General features: G+C 43.4%; 1 protein-coding gene across 4 annotated transcripts in view; it reads right to left on the reverse strand.

Annotated features, from left to right (window-relative positions):
* The window catches only part of MORN3 (MORN repeat containing 3), a 76,107-nt gene extending 61,176 nt beyond the window's left edge, over positions 1–14,931 (reverse strand). For 3 of the 4 annotated variants that reach the window (XM_077293011.1, XM_077293019.1, XM_077293027.1), the window contains exon 1: positions 14,801–14,931. The gene's annotated coding sequence lies outside the window, so the exon portion shown is untranslated. Of the gene's footprint in view, positions 1–5,608; positions 5,823–14,800 lie in introns of all 4 variants that reach the window. The other variant, XM_077293014.1, reaches the window with a different exon arrangement.
* Positions 14,932–20,581: the final 5,650 nt, after the last annotated feature.

Consider the following 20,581-nt stretch of genomic DNA (forward strand, 5'->3'; position numbering starts at 1 on the left):
AAAAACATTATGAATAGAAAAAGATGCAGGGAGGTCCAAACGGAAGGACACAGGGTTAAGAATCTCCAATATCTTGTACGGGCTGATGAACCGAGGCTTAAACTTAGGAGAAGAAACCCTCATAGGGACAAAATGAGAAGACAACCACACCAAGTCCCCAACACAAAGCCGAGGACCAACCCGACGCCGGCGGTTGGCAAAAAGCTGAGTCTTCTCCTGGGACAACTCCAAACCGTCCACTACCTGCCCCCAAATCTGATGCAACCTCTCCACCACAGCATCCACTCCAGGACAATCCGAAGATTCCACCTGACCAGAAGAAAATCGAGGATGAAACCCCGAATTACAGAAAAAAGGAGACACCAAGGTGGCAGAGCTGGCCCGATTATTGAGGGCAAACTCCGCTAAAGGCAAAAAAGCAACCCAATCATCCTGATCTGCAGACACAAAACACCTCAAATATGTCTCCAAGGTCTGATTCGTCCGCTCGGTCTGGCCATTAGTCTGAGGATGGAAAGCAGACGAGAAAGACAAATCTATGCCCATCCTAGCACAGAATGCTCGCCAAAATCTAGACACGAATTGGGTTCCTCTGTCAGAAACGATATTCTCCGGAATACCATGCAAACGGACCACATTTTGAAAAAACAGAGGAACCAACTCGGAAGAAGAAGGCAACTTAGGCAGGGGAACCAAATGGACCATCTTAGAGAAACGGTCACACACCACCCAGATGACAGACATCTTCTGAGAAACAGGAAGATCCGAAATAAAATCCATAGAGATGTGCGTCCAGGGCCTCTTCGGGATAGGCAAGGACAACAACAATCCACTAGCCCGAGAACAACAAGGCTTGGCCCGAGCACAAACGTCACAAGACTGCACAAAGCCTCGCACATCTCGAGACAGGGAAGGCCACCAGAAGGACCTTGCCACCAAATCCCTGGTACCAAAGATTCCAGGATGACCTGTCAACGCAGAAGAATGAACCTCAGAAATGACTTTACTAGTCCAATCATCAGGAACAAACAGTCTACCAGGTGGGCAACGATCAGGTCTATCCGCCTGAAACTCCTGCAAGGCCCGCCGCAGGTCTGGAGAAACGGCAGACAATATCACTCCATCCTTAAGGATACCTGTAGGTTCAGAGTTACCAGGAGAGTCAGGCTCAAAACTCCTAGAAAGGGCATCCGCCTTAACATTCTTAGAACCCGGCAGGTAGGACACCACAAAATTAAACCGAGAGAAAAACAACGACCAGCGCGCCTGTCTAGGATTCAGGCGTCTGGCGGACTCAAGATAAATTAGATTTTTGTGGTCAGTCAATACCACCACCTGATGTCTAGCCCCCTCAAGCCAATGACGCCACTCCTCAAAAGCCCACTTCATGGCCAAAAGCTCCCGATTCCCAACATCATAATTCCGCTCGGCGGGCGAAAATTTACGCGAGAAAAAGGCACAAGGTCTCATCACGGAACAATCGGAACTTCTCTGCGACAAAACTGCCCCAGCTCCGATTTCAGAAGCGTCGACCTCAACCTGAAAAGGAAGAGCAACATCAGGCTGATGCAACACAGGGGCGGAAGAAAAGCGGCGCTTAAGCTCCCGAAAGGCCTCCACAGCAGCAGGGGACCAATCAGCAACATCAGCACCCTTCTTAGTCAAATCAGTCAATGGTTTAACAACATCAGAAAAACCAGCAATAAATCGACGATAAAAGTTAGCAAAGCCCAAAAATTTCTGAAGACTCTTAAGAGAAGAGGGTTGCGTCCAATCACAAATAGCCTGAACCTTGACAGGATCCATCTCGATGGAAGAGGGGGAAAAAATATATCCCAAAAAGGAAATCTTTGTACCCCAAAAACGCACTTAGAACCCTTCACACACAAGGAATTAGACCGCAAAACCTGAAAAACCCTCCTGACCTGCTGGACATGAGAGTCCCAGTCATCCGAAAAAATCAAAATATCATCCAGATACACAATCATAAATTTATCCAAATAATCACGGAAAATGTCATGCATAAAGGACTGAAAGACTGAAGGGGCATTTGAAAGACCAAAAGGCATCACCAAATACTCAAAGTGGCCCTCGGGCGTATTAAATGCGGTCTTCCACTCATCCCCCTGCTTAATTCGCACTAAATTATACGCCCCACGGAGATCTATCTTAGAGAACCACTTGGCCCCCTTTATGCGAGCAAACAAATCAGTCAGCAGTGGCAACGGATATTGATATTTAACCGTGATTTTATTCAAAAGCCGATAATCAATACACGGTCTTAAAGAGCCATCTTTCTTAGCCACAAAGAAAAAACCGGCTCCTAAGGGAGATGACGAAGGACGAATATGTCCCTTTTCCAAGGACTCCTTTATATATTCTCGCATAGCAGCATGTTCAGGCAGAGACAGATTAAATAAACGACCCTTAGGGTATTTACTACCCGGAATCAAATCTATGGCACAATCGCACTCCCGGTGCGGAGGTAATGAACCAAGCTTAGGTTCTTCAAAAACGTCACGATATTCAGTCAAGAATTCAGGAATCTCAGAGGGAATAGATGATGAAATGGAAACCACAGGTACGTCCCCATGCGTCCCCTTACATCCCCAGCTTAACACAGACATAGCTTTCCAGTCAAGGACTGGGTTATGAGATTGCAGCCATGGCAATCCAAGCACCAACACATCATGTAGGTTATACAGCACAAGAAAGCGAATAATCTCCTGATGATCCGGATTAATCCGCATAGTTACTTGTGTCCAGTATTGTGGTTTATTACTAGCCAATGGGGTGGAGTCAATCCCCTTCAGGGGTATAGGAGTTTCAAGAGGCTCCAAATCATACCCACAGCGTTTGGCAAAGGACCAATCCATAAGACTCAAAGCGGCGCCAGAGTCGACATAGGCATCCGCGGTAATAGATGATAAAGAACAAATCAGGGTCACAGATAGAATAAACTTAGACTGTAAAGTGCCAATTGAAACAGACTTATCAAGCTTCTTAGTACGCTTAGAGCATGCTGATATAACATGAGTTGAATCACCGCAATAGAAGCACAACCCATTTTTTCGTCTTAAATTCTGCCGTTCACTTCTGGACAGAATTCTATCACATTGCATATTCTCTGGCGTCTTCTCAGTAGACACCGCCAAATGGTGCACAGGTTTGCGCTCCCGCAGACGCCTATCGATCTGGATAGCCATTGTCATGGACTCATTCAGACCCGCAGGCACAGGGAACCCCACCATAACATCCTTAATGGCATCAGAGAGACCCTCTCTGAAATTCGCCGCCAGGGCGCACTCATTCCACTGAGTAAGCACAGCCCATTTACGGAATTTCTGGCAGTATATTTCAGCTTCGTCTTGCCCCTGAGATAGGGACATCAAGGCCTTTTCCGCCTGAAGCTCTAACTGAGGTTCCTCATAAAGCAACCCCAAGGCCAGAAAAAACGCATCCACATTGAGTAACGCAGGATCCCCTGGAGCCAATGCAAAAGCCCAATCCTGAGGGTCGCCCCGGAGCAAGGAAATCACAATCCTGACCTGCTGAGCAGGATCTCCAGCAGAGCGAGATTTCAGGGACAAAAACAACTTGCAATTATTTTTGAAATTTTGAAAGCAAGATCTATTCCCCGAGAAAAATTCAGGCAAAGGAATTCTAGGTTCAGATATAGGAACATGAACAACAAAATCTTGTAAATTTTGAACTTTCGTGGTGAGATTATTCAAACCTGCAGCTAAACTCTGAATATCCATTTTAAACAGGTGAACACAGAGCCATTCCAGGATTAGAAGGAGAGAGAGAGAGAGAAAGGCTGCAATATAGGCAGACTTGCAAGATATTCAATTACAAGCACACTCAAAACTGAAGGGAAGGGAAAAAGAAAAAAAAAAATCTTCAGCAGACTTCTCTTTTCTCTCCTTTCTCTGTCAATTAATTTAACCCTTTTAGGCCGGTCAAACTGTTATGGTTCTCAATGGCAAGAGAACATAGCCCAGCAAACATAAGTACTAGCTCTTGGAAGGATGGAAACTAAACTGACCATGAACTAAACCTGTCGCACAACTAACAGTAGCCGGGTAGCGTTGCCTACGTTTTTTATCCCTAGACGCCCAGCGCCGGCCGGAGGACTAACTAATCCTGGCAGAGGAAAATATAGTCCTGGCTCACCTCTAGAGAAATTTCCCCGATAGGCAGACAGAGGCCCCCACATATATTGGCGGTGATTTTAGATGAAATGACAAACGTAGTATGAAAATAGGTTTAGCAAAATTGAGGTCCGCTTACTAGATAGCAGGAAGACAGAAAGGGCACTTTCATGGTCAGCTGAAAACCCTATCAAAATACCATCCTGAAATTACTTTAAGACTCTAGTATTAACTCATAACATCAGAGTGGCAATTTCAGTTCACAAGAGCTTTCCAGACACAGAAACGAAACTACAGCTGTGAACTGGAACAAAATGCAAAAACAAACGAGGACTAAAGTCCAACTTAGCTGGGAGTTGTCTAGCAGCAGGAACATGCACAGAAAGGCTTCTGATTACAATGTTGACCGGCATGGAAGTGACAGAGGAGCAAGGTTAAATAGCGACTCCCACATCCTGATGGAAACAGGTGAACAGAGGGGATGATGCACACCAGTTCAATTCCACCAGTGGCCACCGGGGGAGCCCAAAATCCAATTTCACAACAGAGGACTATGGGCTGTGAAAGTATATGGAAGTGCATTATACTATAGGGAGGACTATGGGCTATGCATTATACTATATGGAGGACTATGTGCTGCGTATTATACTATATAGAGGACTATGGGGAGTGCATTATACTTCTGCTATGGGGCCCCATGACTTCTATGTATGTCCCTGGTGAAAATAGAGTTTACTGTATATTAAAGAATAGCAACAGAATGGAGGACATATACCAGGATGGAGGGCATATATACAGGCACTTCTTGCAAAATTAGAATATCATCAAAACGTTAATTTATTTAAGTTCTTCAATACGAAAAGTGAAACTCATATTATGTAGAGTCATTACAAACAGAGTGATCTATTTCAAGTGTTTATTTCTGTTAATGTTGATGATTATGGCTTACAGCCAATGAAAACCCAAACGTCATTATCTCAGTAAATTAGAATAATTAACAAAAAAACACCTGCAAAGGCTTCCTAAGTGTTGAAAAAGGTCCCTTAGTCTGTTTCAGTATGCTCCACAATAATCGGGAAGATTGCTGACTTGACAGATTTCCAGAAGGCAGTCATTGACACACTCCACAAAGAGAGTAAGCCATGAAAGGTCATTGCTAAAGAAGCTGGCTGTCCACAGAGTGCTGTGTCCAAGCATATTGATGGAAAGTTGAGTGGAAGGAAAAAGTGTGGTAGAAAAAGGTGCAAAAGCAACTGGGACAACCGCAGGATTGAAATGATTGTTAAGAAAAGGCCATTCAAAAATTTGGGGGAGATTCACAATGAGTGGACTGCTGCTGGAGTAATTGCTTCAAGAGCCACCACACACAGACGTATCCAGGACATGGACTACAAGTGTTGCATTCCTTGAGTCAAGCCACTCATGACCAATAGACAACACCAAAAGCATCTTACCTTGGTCAAGGAGAAAAAGAACTGGACTTTTGCTCAGTGGTCCATGGTGTTGTTTTCAGATGAAAGTAAATTTTGCATTTCATTTGGAAATCAAGGTCCCAGAGTCTGGAGGAAGAGTGGAGAGGCACACAATCCAAGCTGCTTGAGGTCTAGTGTGAAGTTTCCACAATCAGGGATGGTTTGGGGAGCCATGTCATCTGCTGGTGTAGGTCCACTGTGTTTTATCAAGATCAAAGTCAGCGCAGCCGTCTACCAGGAAACTGGTTCCAGAGTTATAACCTCATAAAGGGACAGTGGTCAGAATTGTAAAAATTGGCCCGGTCCTTAACGTGCAAACCACCCTCGGGCTTAAGGGGTTAAAATTGAATTGTACTCGCATAAAAATAGCATGACACTTGCATGACGCTGGTCATAATTTTCTGGAATAAAATCGGACTTTCTTTTTTTTCACAGTGATTGGTTATGAGTAGTGTTGAGCGATACCGTCCGATACTTGAAAGTATCGGTATCGGAAAGTATCGGCCGATACCGGCAAAGTATCGGATCCAATCCGATACCGATACCCGATACCAATACAAGTCAATGGGACTCATGTATCGGACGGTATTCCTGATGGTTCCCAGGGTCTGAAGGAGAGGAAACTCTCCTTCAGGCCCTGGGAACCATATTAATGTGTAAAAGAAAGAATTAAAATAAAAAATATTGCTATACTCACCTCTCCGACGCAGCCTGCACCTTACCGAGGGAAGCGGCAGCGTTCTTTGTTTAAAATTCGCGCTTTTCTTTCCTTTACTGAAGTCCCGGCTTGTGATTGGTCGCGTGCCGACCATGTGGCCGGGACGCAACCAATCACAGCAAGCCGTGACGTAATTTCAGGTCCTTCAGGATTTTAAAATTACGTTCCGGCGTTGTGATTGGTTGCGTCGCAGTCACATGGGCAACGCAACCAATCACAGCAAGCCATGACGTAATTTCAGGTCCTTAAGGATTTTAAAATTACGTCCCGGCTTTGTGATTGGTTGCGTCGCAGTCACATGGGAGACGCAACCAATCACAAGCCGTGACGTCACGGGAGGCTGGACACGCGCGCATTTTAAAATGAGCGCGTGTCCAGCCTCCCGTGACGTCCCGGCTTGTGATTGGTTGCCTCGCGGTCAACCAATCACAAGCCGGGAGGCTGGACACGCGCGCATTTTAAAATGAGCGCGTGTCCAGCCTCCCGTGACGTCCCGGCTTGTGATTGGTTGCCTCGCGGTCAACCAATCACAAGCCGGGAGGCTGGACACGCGCGCATTTTAAATTGCTGGTTTCGAATTTCCCTCTCAATCTCTGTTCTTTCTCCGTCGGATTATTACCGGCCCCTCTGCTGTAGCGGCGGTCGCTGTGTATACCGGTGGGGGCAGCTCTACCCCGCTGATAATACCGGGTCCTGTCCTTCCAGCTGTCTGCCCCCAAACACGGCCTCCCGTGACGTCCCGGCTTGTGATTGGTTGCGTCGCGGTCAACCAATCACAAGCCGGGAGGCTGGACACGCGCGCATTTTAAATTTTTTAAAATGCGCGCGTGTCCAGCCTCCCGTGACGTCACGGCTTGTGATTGGTTGCGTCTCCCATGTGACTGCGACGCAACCAATCACAAAGCCGGGACGTAATTTTAAAATCCTTAAGGACCTGAAATTACGTCACGGCTTGCTGTGATTGGTTGCGTTGCCCATGTGACTGCGACGCAACCAATCACAACGCCGGAACGTAATTTTAAAATCCTGAAGGACCTGAAATTACGTCACGGCTTGCTGTGATTGGTTGCGTCCCGGCCACATGGTCGGCACGCGACCAATCACAAGCCGGGACTTCAGTAAAGGAAAGAAAAGCGCGAATTTTAAACAAAGAACGCTGCCGCTTCCCTCGGTAAGGTGCAGGCTGCGTCGGAGAGGTGAGTATAGCAATATTTTTTATTTTAATTCTTTCTTTTACACATTTTTACATTAATGTTGTTTCGATATCGATACCCGATACCACAAAAATATCGGATCTCGGTATCGGAATTCCGATACAGCAAGTATCGGCCGATACCCGATACTTGCAGTATCGGAATGCTCAACACTAGTTATGAGCCTTTAGACTTACATTAGAGGTGGAAAATCTGCAGCAAAAAAAAAAATGCACACGAGTTTGTGGTGCGTTTCCGCAGTGGAAATGCATGCAAAACGCATGTAATCAACACCTAAGTATAGCAACAAAGTTTTGTCAAAGCAAAAAAAACAAGAAGTGAGTTTTTCTACCTCATTATTTGTAAGCTAAAACCAGGAGTGGGTGATAAATGCAGAAATGGTGACGTTTCTATTAAACTTTTTCTCTGATTGTTCCACTTCTGATTTTGGCTTACAAATACTGAGGTAAAAAACTGACCAAATACTGAATGTGTGCACATGGTCTTACACAGGAACTTGTTGGAACTACAAAGAAGAAAAAACTTGTTTGAAGACATTTTATAAAAATATCTAAATACTATTAAGTTATTACAAAAATAGTATTATGAATTAGCTGATAAGGCCAACGTCACACTACCGTTTATTTTTTTGAGTGCACTCCGTGTGTGTGTAAAATCGCAGCATGCTGTGATTGTCACCGAGACTCGCCAATGCAAGTCTATAGGTGCCAGTAAAAAATCACACAACACTCGGACCATGCGAGTGCTGTCCGATTTTTACGCAATATACACATAGAATACATACAGTGGGGCAAAAAAGTATTTAGTCATTCAGCAATAGTGCAAGTTCCACCACTTAAAAAGATGAGAGGCGTCTGTAATTTACATCATAGGTAGACCTCAACTATGGGAGACAAACTGAGAAAAAAAAAATCCAGAAAATCACATTGTCTGTTTTTTTTATCATTTTATTTGCATATTATGGTGGAAAATAAGTATTTGGTCAGAAACAAACAATCAAGATTTCTGGCTCTCACAGACCTGTAACTTCTTCTTTAAGAGTCTCCTCTTTCCTCCACTCATTACCTGTAGTAATGGCACCTGTTTAAACTTGTTATCAGTATAAAAAGACACCTGTGCACACCCTCAAACAGTCTGACTCCAAACTCCACTATGGTGAAGACCAAAGAGCTGTCAAAGGACACCAGAAACAAAATTGTAGCCCTGCACCAGGCTGGGAAGACTGAATCTGCAATAGCCAACCAGCTTGGAGTGAAGAAATCAACAGTGGGAGCAATAATTAGAAAATGGAAAACATTCAAGACCACTGATAATCTCCCTCGATCTGGGGCTCCACGCAAAATCCCACCCCGTGGGGTCAGAATGATCACAAGAACGGTGAGCAAAAATCCCAGAACCACGCGGGGGGACCTAGTGAATGAACTGCAGAGAGCTGGGACCAATGTAACAAGGCCTACCATAAGTAACACACTACACCACCATGGACTCAGATCCTGCAGTGCCAGACGTGTCCCACTGCTTAAGCCAGTACATGTCCGGGCCCATCTGAAGTTTGCTAGAGAGCATTTGGATGATCCAGAGGAGTTTTGGGAGAATGTCCTATGGTCTGATGAAACCAAACTGGAACTGTTTGGTAGAAACACAACTTGTCGTGTTTGGAGGAAAAAGAATACTGAGTTGCATCCATCAAACACCATACCTACTGTAAAGCATGGTGGGGAAACATCATGCTTTGGGGCTGTTTCTCTACAAAGGGGCCAGGACGACTGATCCGGGTACATGAAAGAATGAATGGGGCCATGTATCGTGAGATTTTGAGTGCAAACCTCCTTCCATCAGCAAGGGCATTGAAGATGAAACGTGGCTGGGTCTTTCAACATGACAATGATCCAAAGCACACTGCCAGGGCAACGAAGGAGTGGCTTCGTAAGAAGCATTTCAAGGTCCTGGAGTGGCCTAGCCAGTCTCCAGATCTCAACCCTATAGAAAACCTTTGGAGGGAGTTGAAAGCCCGTGTTGCCAAGCGAAAAGCCAAAAACATCACTGCTCTAGAGGAGATCTGCATGGAGGAATGGGCCAACATACCAACAACAGTGTGTGGCAACCTTGTGAAGACTTACAGAAAACGTTTGACCTCTGTCATTGCCAACAAAGGATATATTACAAAGTATTGAGATGAAATTTTGTTTCTGACCAAATACTTATTTTCCACCATAATATGCAAATAAAATGATAAAAAAACAGACAATGTGATTTTCTGGATTTTTTTTTCTCAGTTTGTCTCCCATAGTTGAGGTCTACCTATGATGTAAATTACAGACGCCTCTCATCTTTTTAAGTGGTGGAACTTGCACTATTGCTGAATGACTAAATACTTTTTTGCCCCACTGTATATATATATATATATATATATATACTAGCTGAAGAGCCCGGCGTTGCCTGGGCATAGTAAATATCTGTGGTTAGTTATAGCACCTCACTTCTCTTATTTTCCCATCACGCCTCTCATTTTCCCCATCACATCTTTCATTTTCCCCCTCACATCTCTCATTTTCTCCCTCACACCTCTCATTTTCCCCCTCACTCCTCTTATTTTCCCCCTCACTCCTCTCATTCCCCCCTAATACTTGTCATTTCGACCTCACATCTGTCATTTTCCGATCACTCCACTTTTTTCCCTCACTCCTCTCATTTTGTACTCACACCTTTTCATTTTCACCTCACACCTCTCATTTTCACCTCAGTATATACATGTTTGTCATCTCCCTTATATATAGTATACACCTGTATGTCATCTCCTGTATATAGTATATACCTGTATGTCATCTCCCCTGTATATAGTATATACCTGCTGTGTGTCATCTCCCCTGTATATAGTATATACCTGTATGTCATCTCCTCCTATATATAGTATATACCTGTATGTAATCTCCTCCTGTATATAGTATATACCTGTGTGTCATCTCACCTATATATAGTATATATCTGTGTGTCATCTCCTCCTGTATATAGTATATACCTGTATGTCATCTCCTCCTATACATAGCATATACCTGAATGTCATCTCCTCCTGTATATACTATATACCTGTAGGTAATCTGCTCCTGTATATAGTATATACCTGTGTGTCATCTCCTCCTGTATATAGTATATACCTGTATGTCATCTCCTCCTGTATGTAGTATGTACCTGTATGTCATCTCCTCTATATAGTATATACCTGTGTGTCATCTCTCCTGTATATAGTATATATCTGTGTGTCATCTCCTCCTGCATATAGTATATACCTGTGTGTCATCTCCTCCTGTATATAGTATATACCTGTATGTCATCTCCTCCTATATATAGTATATACCTGTATGTCATCTCCTCCTGTATGTAGTATGTACCTGTATGTCATCTCTCCTGTATATAGTATATACCTGTGTGTTATCTCTCCTGTATATAGTATATATCTGTGTCATCTCCCCTGTAAATAGTATATACCTGTGTGTCATCTCCCCTGTAAATAGTATATACCTGTGTGTCATCTCCTCCTGTATATAGTATATATCTGTATGTCATCTCCTCCTGTATTAGCCCTCTTCACACGTTATTTGGTCAGTATTTTTACCTCAGTATTTGTAAGCTAAATTGGCAGCCTGATAAATCCCCAGCCAACAGTAAGCCCACCCCCTGGCAGTATATATTAGCTCACACATACACATAATAGATTGGTCATGTGACTGACAGCTGCCGGATTCCTATATGGTACATTTGTTGCTCTTGTAGTTTGTCTGCTTATTAATCAGATTTTTATTTTTGAAGGATAATACCAGACTTGTGTGTGTTTTAGGGCGAGTTTCGTGTGTCAAGTTGTGTGTGTTGAGTTGCGTGTGGCGACATGCATGTAGCGACTTTTGTGAGATGAGTTTTGTGTGGCGACATGCGTGTAGCAACATTTTGTGTGTCGAGTTGCATGTGACAGGTTAGTGTAGCAAGTTGTGTGCAGCAAGTTTTGCGCATGGCGAGTTTTGCGCGTGGCGAGTTTTATGTGCGGTGCCTTTTGAGTATGTGCAAGTTTTGTGTGAGGCAACTTTTGTGCATGTGGCAATTGTTCCGCGTGTGCAAGTTTTGCGTGTGGCGAGTTTTCCATGAGGTGAGTTTTGCACGTGTGGCTAGTTTTGCATGTGGAGAGTTTTGCGCGTGGCGAGTTTTGAGCGGCCACTTTTGTGTTTCGACTTTTATGTGGCGAGGTTGGTGTATGTGTGGTGAAATGTGCGCTGAGGGTGGTATATGTGTTCGAGCACGTGGTAGTGTGTGGCACATTTTGTGTGTGTTCATATCCCCGTGGTGGTGTGGTGATTATCCCATGTCGGGGCCCCACCTTAGCAACTGTACAGTATATACTCTTTGGCGCCATCGCTCTCATTCTTTAAGTCCCCCTTGTTCACATATGGCAGCTGTTAATTTGCCTCCAACACTTTTCCTTTCACTTTTTCCCCATTATGTAGATAGGGGCAAAATTGTTTGGTGAATTGGAAAGCGCGGGGTTAAAATTTCACCTCACAACATAGCCTATGACGCTCTCGGGGTCCAGACGTGTGACTGTGCAAAATTTTGTGGCTGTAGCTGCGACGGTTCAGATGCCAATCCCGGACATACACACATACACACATACATACATACACACATTCAGCTTTATATATTAGATATATGTCAGTGACACACATATATACATGCCTTTATATTACATAGATAGAAGAAAAGCCTGTAATTCACCGCAAGCGTGAGAAAGTTCTCCTGCTCGTGGTGCTGCCAGTGAACTCACTTCACCTTTCTGATGTCAGTGCGAACGCTGTGGAAAAATTTCCCATGGCGCTCATGCCGACATCACATAGGTGAAGTGAGTTAATTGGCCATGAACTCGCAGGACCTGTCAGACGGCTCTGCGAGCAGGAGAACTTTCTCACGCTCGCGGTGCCCTCTGACAGGGAACAGCAGTTCACAGAGAGACACTGAGCATGTGGTGCTCAGTGTGTCTGCTGGATGACAGGCTGTATGGATGCATCATGCATCCATGCAGCCTGCCATCTAGATGTAGCAGAGCTGGACCCATCGTGGGACAAATGGATTAAAAGCATCTCTGCGGAAAGGTGAGGAATAGTGTTGTTGTTTTTTTTACCTCTCTTGCAGATAATAAGGGCATCAGGGGAATGGGTGACATCTTAAGTATGGTTTAATTAAGAATATTAAAGGAGTCTGTGTCATTCTTTCAATTAAAGGACTTTTTTGGGGTGTTTGTGTTTTCTAACTATGTCACTATGGGGTTAGTAATGGGGGCCTCTTATTGATGCCTCTCCATTACTAACCTTTGGACTTAATGTCACTTGACAATACAAAGATGACATCAACCCCCCCAACTATCACCCCACTTGCCACTGCTACAGGGCAAGTGGGAAGAGTAAGACTTAATGCCAGAATTTGCACATCTTAGAGATGCGCCTTTTCTGGGACGGATGAGAGCTGATGTTTTTAGACGGGGGTTAGTATCCATGGCCCCTTCTAGGCTACTAATATCAGTCTGCAGCTGTCTGCATAGCCTTTGTTGGTTATTAATTAAAAGGGGAGCCTACATAATTTTTTTTAGCGTCCCCCATTTTAATAGGCAGTAAAGGCTAATTATACAGCTGTGAGCTTATATTAAAGTCTGGGAAGCACCATGGGTATTACTCCCTTTCCAGGCTATCAACATCTGCCCCCAGCTGTCGGCTATCTCTTTGCTTGTGCGGGAGCCCATGCCATTTTTTTCTGAAAAATAATCTTTTATTAATTAAATACATGTACAGTAAGCTGCACACACACTGTACTAATTGTATTTGTCACTGACATCTGTATATCTACCTATTATTTTGTATTTACTGCATGTAATCCATCTTTTCTATCCTGTCGGCTCCTGCAGTGATTTTACAGAACATGGCAGATGAATTACCTGCTTTTCTTCTATCTATGCAAGTAATATAAATACATATATATATATGTGTGTGTATCACTGACATCTCTCTCTATATATATGTATTCAATGTGTATATATCTATTCTCTCTATTCTATTCTAACCTGTCAGTGTCTATCTATCTATCTATCTATCTATCTATCTATCTATCTATCTATCTATCTATCTATCTATCTAATATACGGTATATACATACAGCTCTGGAAAAAATTAAGAGACCACGACATCAAAACCCTGTCATGGGCAGCCCAATCTCCAGACCTGAACCCCATTGAAAAAACTCTGGAATGTAATCAAGAGAATGATGGATAGTCACAAGCCATGAAACAAAGAAGAACTGCTTAAATTTTTGCACCAGAAGCAGTGTGATAGACTGGTGGAAAGCATGCCAAGACGCATGAAAGCTGTGACTAAAAATCGTGGTTATTCCACACAATATTGATTTCTGAACTCGTCCAGAGTTAAAACATTAGTATTGTTGTTTCTAAATGATTATGAGCTTGATTTCTTTGCATTATTTGAGGTCTGAAAGCACTGTTTTGTTTTTTTTTATTTTGGCCATTTCTCCTTTTCAGAAAAAAAAAACAACAAAATTTATTGCTTGGAAATTCGGAGACATGTTGTCAGAAGGTTACTGAATAAATGAACAATTTACATTTTACTCACAAATATACCTATAAAGAGAAAAATCAGACAAACTGAACACTTTGCAGTGGTCTCTTAATTTTTGCTGTATATATATATATATATATATATATATATATATATATATATATATATATATTTTTTATTTATGAATATTTCCTTTGAAAACGATGTGTAAATGACGTAGAGAATTGCTCTGTGTAAAAGCTGATGTTAAAATCGCATTGCATTCGGATGTGAATTAGATGCTAGTTGTGAAAATTCGGATTGTACTCGCATGACACTCACATTACACTTGTGCGACTCTCGGCAGGGAAACTTGGACTGATTTTTCTTACCTTTAGTGTGACTCCAGCCTAAAACCATTACTCTATCATGCTTCATGCTTCTGCATTGCTGTGATTATATTACCTCTACGTTTTAGGCTTTAGATCTTTTCTAATTATTATTTGCCATAATTTAGCATGTACCCCCCCCAGATCAGATGTATGAGAAGGTCCTTACAGATAACTGACCTTATCACAATTATATAATGTGACTACACACTATAAATAAATATTTCTTGAGTAAATCAGTAGTATAGAGACATCAGAAACATACAAACCTTGTTTGTGAAGATGACGAGTTTTAATTTAGGAGACCCCAATATGAAGTTTCTGTCAAGGAAGTAGCAGCAACACAAGATTATCTAGAATGGAAAGAGCAGCTACACACAACACAACAACAGAGGGTGGCCATGGCGACAGAACACTGAGGGACCGGGCCTCAAGCCTCTGTCACGCCTCAGGGAGTGGTTGACGCCTCTGTATGGAGTTAACTTTATTCCCTGGGAATGTTTCCACTGGTTAAAAGTTTGATTAATGAGAAGTGAAGCGAAGTGAAGTGTAAACCGAACACATAAAAAATACAACTCCAAAGGTGATATTGTTACTACATAAGGCTACATTCTCACAATCAGCTTTTTGTGCGTTTTTAATGTTGCAGAATATCTGCACTATTTCTTCACCCATGATTTAAATTAGGTTGCTCTTTTTTTTTTTTCAAGCGTTTTCTGCGCGTTTTTTTAACATGCGTTTTTGTCTCTTTTTGGTGTATCATGCTTTAAATAAAGTTGATTTGTTTTTGATACTTCTTTTTTTTTTTCTTTGACAAAACTTTATTGCTATAATTAGGTGCCAATTACATGCAGTTTTGAAGCGGTTTCCTATTCGGAAATGAAGTGCTTTTGTTGCTGTGGATTTTCAACATCTAATGTAATTCTATGTAGAAAATCTGCACAGAAAGCTAAGCGTACCCACAAGAGAAATTGACATGCTGCGGTTTTGAAAAACGCACCGCAAGTCAGTTTACACAGCGTAAGGCTGCCATCACATTAGCAGTATTTGGTCAGTATTTTACATCAGTATTTGTAAGCCAAAACCAGGAGTGGAACAAATAGAGGAAAAGTATAATAGAAACATATGCACCACTTCTGCATTTATCTCCCACTCCTGGTTTTGGCTTACAAATACTGATGTAAAATACTGACCAAATACTGATAGTGTGACGGCAGCCTTAAAAAGGTGCACAGCGGGAATGAGATTTCTATAAATCCTATTCAGTTTGCTAGAACTGCTACTGCTTCCCACTCATTGTGGGAATGTAGCCTTAGAAAAAAATGCTTAAAACCATATAGAATATGTATTTATTATGCAGTGGAAACTTAGATCTATATTCACATCTGAATAAAAAAAAAGAAACGCAAATATCCCACATATATATTGTAATATTTGTAGTGGCTATTGCAATTAATTACTGTATATACTCGAGTATAAACCGAGTTTTTCAGCACATTTTCTGTGTGCTGAAAACGACCCCCTTGGCTTATACTCGAGTGATGGTCCCAGAAGATGGAGGGGGAGCAGCAGTGGCGGAGTAGCTGGTCACAGGAGGCAGGAGCGCACTGCTTTTGCTAACTTCTGTGCCTGCTGCTAAAGAGAAATTAATATTCAATGCTTTGGCAATGAACACTAATTTCTCTGTAATAGCGGGCACAGTGGTTGCAGCCGCCAGCTTCCTGCAGCGGCTGGGCGGTCACGTGCGCCCGCTACTTAAGAGAAATGAATATTCACTTCTCTCAACTCCCATGGGCATGATGGTCAGTGAATATTCATTCACTTTAGTAGCGGCATACGGAAAAATTATAGCTCTCAAAATATGGCGATGCAAAAACTTGTTTTTGCAAAAAAAAGCATCTTTTAATGTGTGACAGCTGCCATACAGAAAAAAATATATAAATCTGGTATCGCTGTAATCACATTGAACCGAAGAATAAAGTCATCTAATCTCTTACTACACAAGGAATGGCATAAAAAATAAAAAAAACACAATTCTTCACCTGCTATTGATTTGTTCTTTCTGCCTCCCAAAGATTGAAGTAAGGCTTGGCTCACATTTATCCTGCGCTCTACGCTGATCGATTACATCATTTACATATTTCCGTGTAAATCTCTGAAATATATGATTCAGACAGAACACCCAGGGGAAGATTCCCTATAATGAGGAATATGGAGACATTGTGGACGCTGTCAGGTCTATGATTCGGCAGTGTCCAACTTTTTAAGCATGCATAAAAGTGCGGTTGGCCACAGTTTTATGCTCTTCTGAAAAGGACAGTCCTGAACAGAGGCCAGATGTAAATCTGCTACCTCATTAGAGTGAATGGATCCCTCAGAGGTTTCATCTGAATCACATCATTCAGAGATTTAGATGGAAACCCCAATTTATGTGCTCAATGTAGAGCACAGGATAAAAGTGTTTAACCCCTTCATGACCTTGGGATTTTCCGTTTTTCCGTGTTCGTTTTTCGCTCCCCTCCTTCCCAGAGCCATAACTTTTTTATTTTTCCGTCAATATGGCCATGTAAGGGCTTATTTTTTGCAAAACAAGTTGTACTTTTGAACGACATCATTGGTTTTAGCATGTTGTGTACCAGAAAACGGGAAAAAAATTCCAAGTGCGGTGAAATTGCAAAAAAAGTGCAATCCCCCACTTGTTTTTTGTTTGGCTTTTTTGCTAGGTTCACTAAATGCTAAAACTGACCTGCCACTATGATTCTCCAGGTCATTACGAGTTCATAGACACCTAACATGACTAGGTTATTTTTTTTATCTGTGTTGAAAAAAAATTCCAAACTAAAAAAAAAAACAAAAAAAAACCAAATTGCGCCATTTACCGATACCCGTAGCGTCTCCACTTTCCATGATCTGGGGTCGGGAGAGGGCTTATTTTTTGCGTGCTGAGCTGGCGTTTTTAATGATAGCATTTTGGTGCAGATACGTTCTTTTGATCGCCCATTATTGCATTTTAATGCAATGTCGCGGCTACCAAAAAAAGTAATTCTGGCGTTTCGATTTTTTTTCTCGCTACACTGTTTAGCGATCAGGTTAATGCTTCTTTTATTGATAGATCGGGCGATTCTGAACGCGGCGATACCAAATATGTATAGGTTTAATTTCTTTTTAATTTATTTATTTTGAATGTGGCGAAAGGGGGGTGATTTAAACTTTTATATTTTTTTTATTTTTTTTCACATTTTTTTAACTTTTTTTTAACTTTGGCCATGCTTCAATAGCCTCCATAGGTGGCTAGAAGCTGGCACAACGCGATCGGCTCTGCTACATAGCAGCGATCATCAGATCGCTGCTATGCAGCAGAAATGCAGGTGTGCTGTGAGCGCCGACCACAGGGTGGCGCTCACAGCTACCGGGGATTAGTAACCATAGAGGTCTCAGCATTTGACAGCGGCATTTAACTAGTTAATAGCGGCGGGTGAATCGCGATTTCACCTGCCGCTATTGCGGGCACATGTCAGCTGTTCAAAACAGCTGACATGTCCCGGCTTTGATGCGGGCTCACCGCCGGAGCCCTGCATCAAAGAGGGGGATCTGACCTCGGACGTACTATCCCGTCCGAGGTCAGAAAGGGGTTAACCCCTTCCCGACCTGTGACGCCACGTAGGCGTCATGAAAGTCGGTGCCAATCCGACCTGTGACGCCTATGTGGCATCATGGAGGGATCGCGTCCCTGCAGATCGGGTGAAAGGGTTAACTCCAATTTCACCCGATCTGCAGGGACAGGGGGAGTGGTACTTTAGCCCAAGGGGGGTGGCTTTGCCCCCACGTGGCTACGATCGCTCTGATTGGCTGTTGAAAGTGCAACAGCCAATCAGAACAATTTGTAATATTTCACCTTTGAAAAGTGGTGAAATATTACAATCCAGCCATGGCCGATGCTGCAATATCTTCGGCCATGGCTGGAAAACCTAATCTGCCCCTCGCCACCACCACCGATCTCCTCCCCGGTTCTCCGTTCTGTGGTCCGCTCCCCTCCGTCCTCCTGTCCGCTCCCCCCGTGCTCCGATCCCACCCCCCCTGCTCCGATCCCCCCTCATACTTACCGAGCCCCCCGGTGTCCATCCGTCTGTTCCATGGGCGCCGCCATCTTCCAAAATGGCGGGAGCATGCGCAGTGTACATTTTGATCACTGTGATCAAAATAAAAAAAATAGTAAATGAACCCCCCCTTTATCACCCCCATAGGTAGGGACAATAATAAAATAAATAAAATATATTTAATTTTATTTTTCCACTAGGGTTAGGGTTAGAACTAGGGTTAGGGTTAGGGCTAGGGTTAGGGATAGGGTTAGGGCTAGGGTTAGAATTAGGGTTAGGGTCAGGCTATGTGCACACGTATTCTGGTCCTCTGCGGATTTTTCCGCAGTGCAAAACCGCTGCGGATTTATCGCGGATTTACCTTGGTTTTTCTGCGGATTTCACTGCGGTTTTACAACTGCGGTTTTCTATAGGAGCAGCTGTAAAACTGCTGAGGAATCCGCAGAAAGTGACATGCTGTGGAATGTAAACCGCTGCGTTTCCGCGCAGTTTTTTCCACAGCATGTGCACAGCGTTTTTTGTTTCCCATAGGTTTACATTGAACTGTAAACTCATGGGTAACTGCTGTGGACCCGCAGCTGCGGATCCGCCGCGTTTTCCGCAGCGTGTGCACATACCTTTAGAATTAGGCTATGTGCACACGGTGCGGATTTGGCTGCGGATCCGCAGCAGATTGGCCGCTGCGGATTCGTAGCAGTTTTCCATCAGGTTTACAGTACCATGTAAACCTATGGAAAACCAAATCCGCTGTGCCCATGGTGCAGAAAATACCGCGCGGAAACGCTGCGTTGTATTTTCCGCAGCATGTCAATTCTTTGTGCGGATTCAGCAGCGTTTTACACCTGTTCCTCAATAGGAATCCGCAGGTGAAATCCGCACAAAAACACTGGAAATCCGCGGTAAATCCGCAGATAAAACGCAGTGCCTTTTCCCTGTGGATTTTTCAAAAATGGTGCGGAAAAATCTCACACGAATCCGCAACGTGGGCACATAGCCTTAGGGTTAGGGTTGGAATTAGAGTTAGGGTTGGAATTTGGGCTAGGGTTGGAAATAGGGTTAAGATTTAGGCTTGTAGTTGGGGTTATGGTTAGAGGTGTGTTGGGGTTAGGGTTGTGGTTAGGGTTGGGTTAGGGTTGGGATTAGGGTTAGGGGTGTGTTGGGGTTAGGGTTGTGATTATTGTTATGGCTAGAGTTGGGATTAGGGTTAGGCACATCAGGGGTCTCCAAACGCAACATGGCGCCACCATTGATTCCAGCCAATCTTGCGTTCAAAAAGTCAAATGGTGCTCCCTCGCTTCCGAGCCCCGATGTGCGCCCAAACAGTGGTTTTGATAAGTTCCTTGGGGTGTCTAGTTTCCAAAATGGGGTCACTTGTGGGGGGTTTCTACTATTTAGGCACATCAAGGGCTCTGCAAATGCAACGTGACGCCCGCAGCCCATTCCATCAAAGTCTGCATTTCAAAACGTCACTTCTTCCCTTCCGAGCCCCGACGTGTGCCCAAACAGTGGTTTACTCCCACATATGGGGTACCAGTATACTCAGGACAAACTGGGCAACAACTTTTGGGGTCCAATTTCTCCTGTTACCTTTGCGAAAATAAAAAATTGCTTGCTAAAACATCATTTTTGAGGAAAGAAAAATTATTTTTTATTTTCACGGCTCTGCGTTGTAAACTTCTGTGAAGCACTTGGGGGTTCAAAGTGCTCACCACATATCTAGATAAGTTCCTTGGGGGGGTCTAGTTTCCCAAAATAGGGTCACTTGTGGGGGTTTCTACTATTTAGGCACATCAGGGGCTCTGCATATGCAACGTGACGCCCGCAGACCATTCCATCAAAGTCTGCATTTCAAAACGTCACTACTTCCCTTCCGAGCCCCGACGTGTGCCCAAACAGTAGTTTACCCCCACATATTGGGTACCAGCATACTCAGGACAAACTGGGTAACGGCTA

The sequence above is a fragment of the Ranitomeya variabilis genome, chromosome 1 (assembly GCF_051348905.1).
Source record: "Ranitomeya variabilis isolate aRanVar5 chromosome 1, aRanVar5.hap1, whole genome shotgun sequence".
Classification (NCBI taxonomy): Eukaryota; Metazoa; Chordata; class Amphibia; order Anura; family Dendrobatidae; genus Ranitomeya; species Ranitomeya variabilis.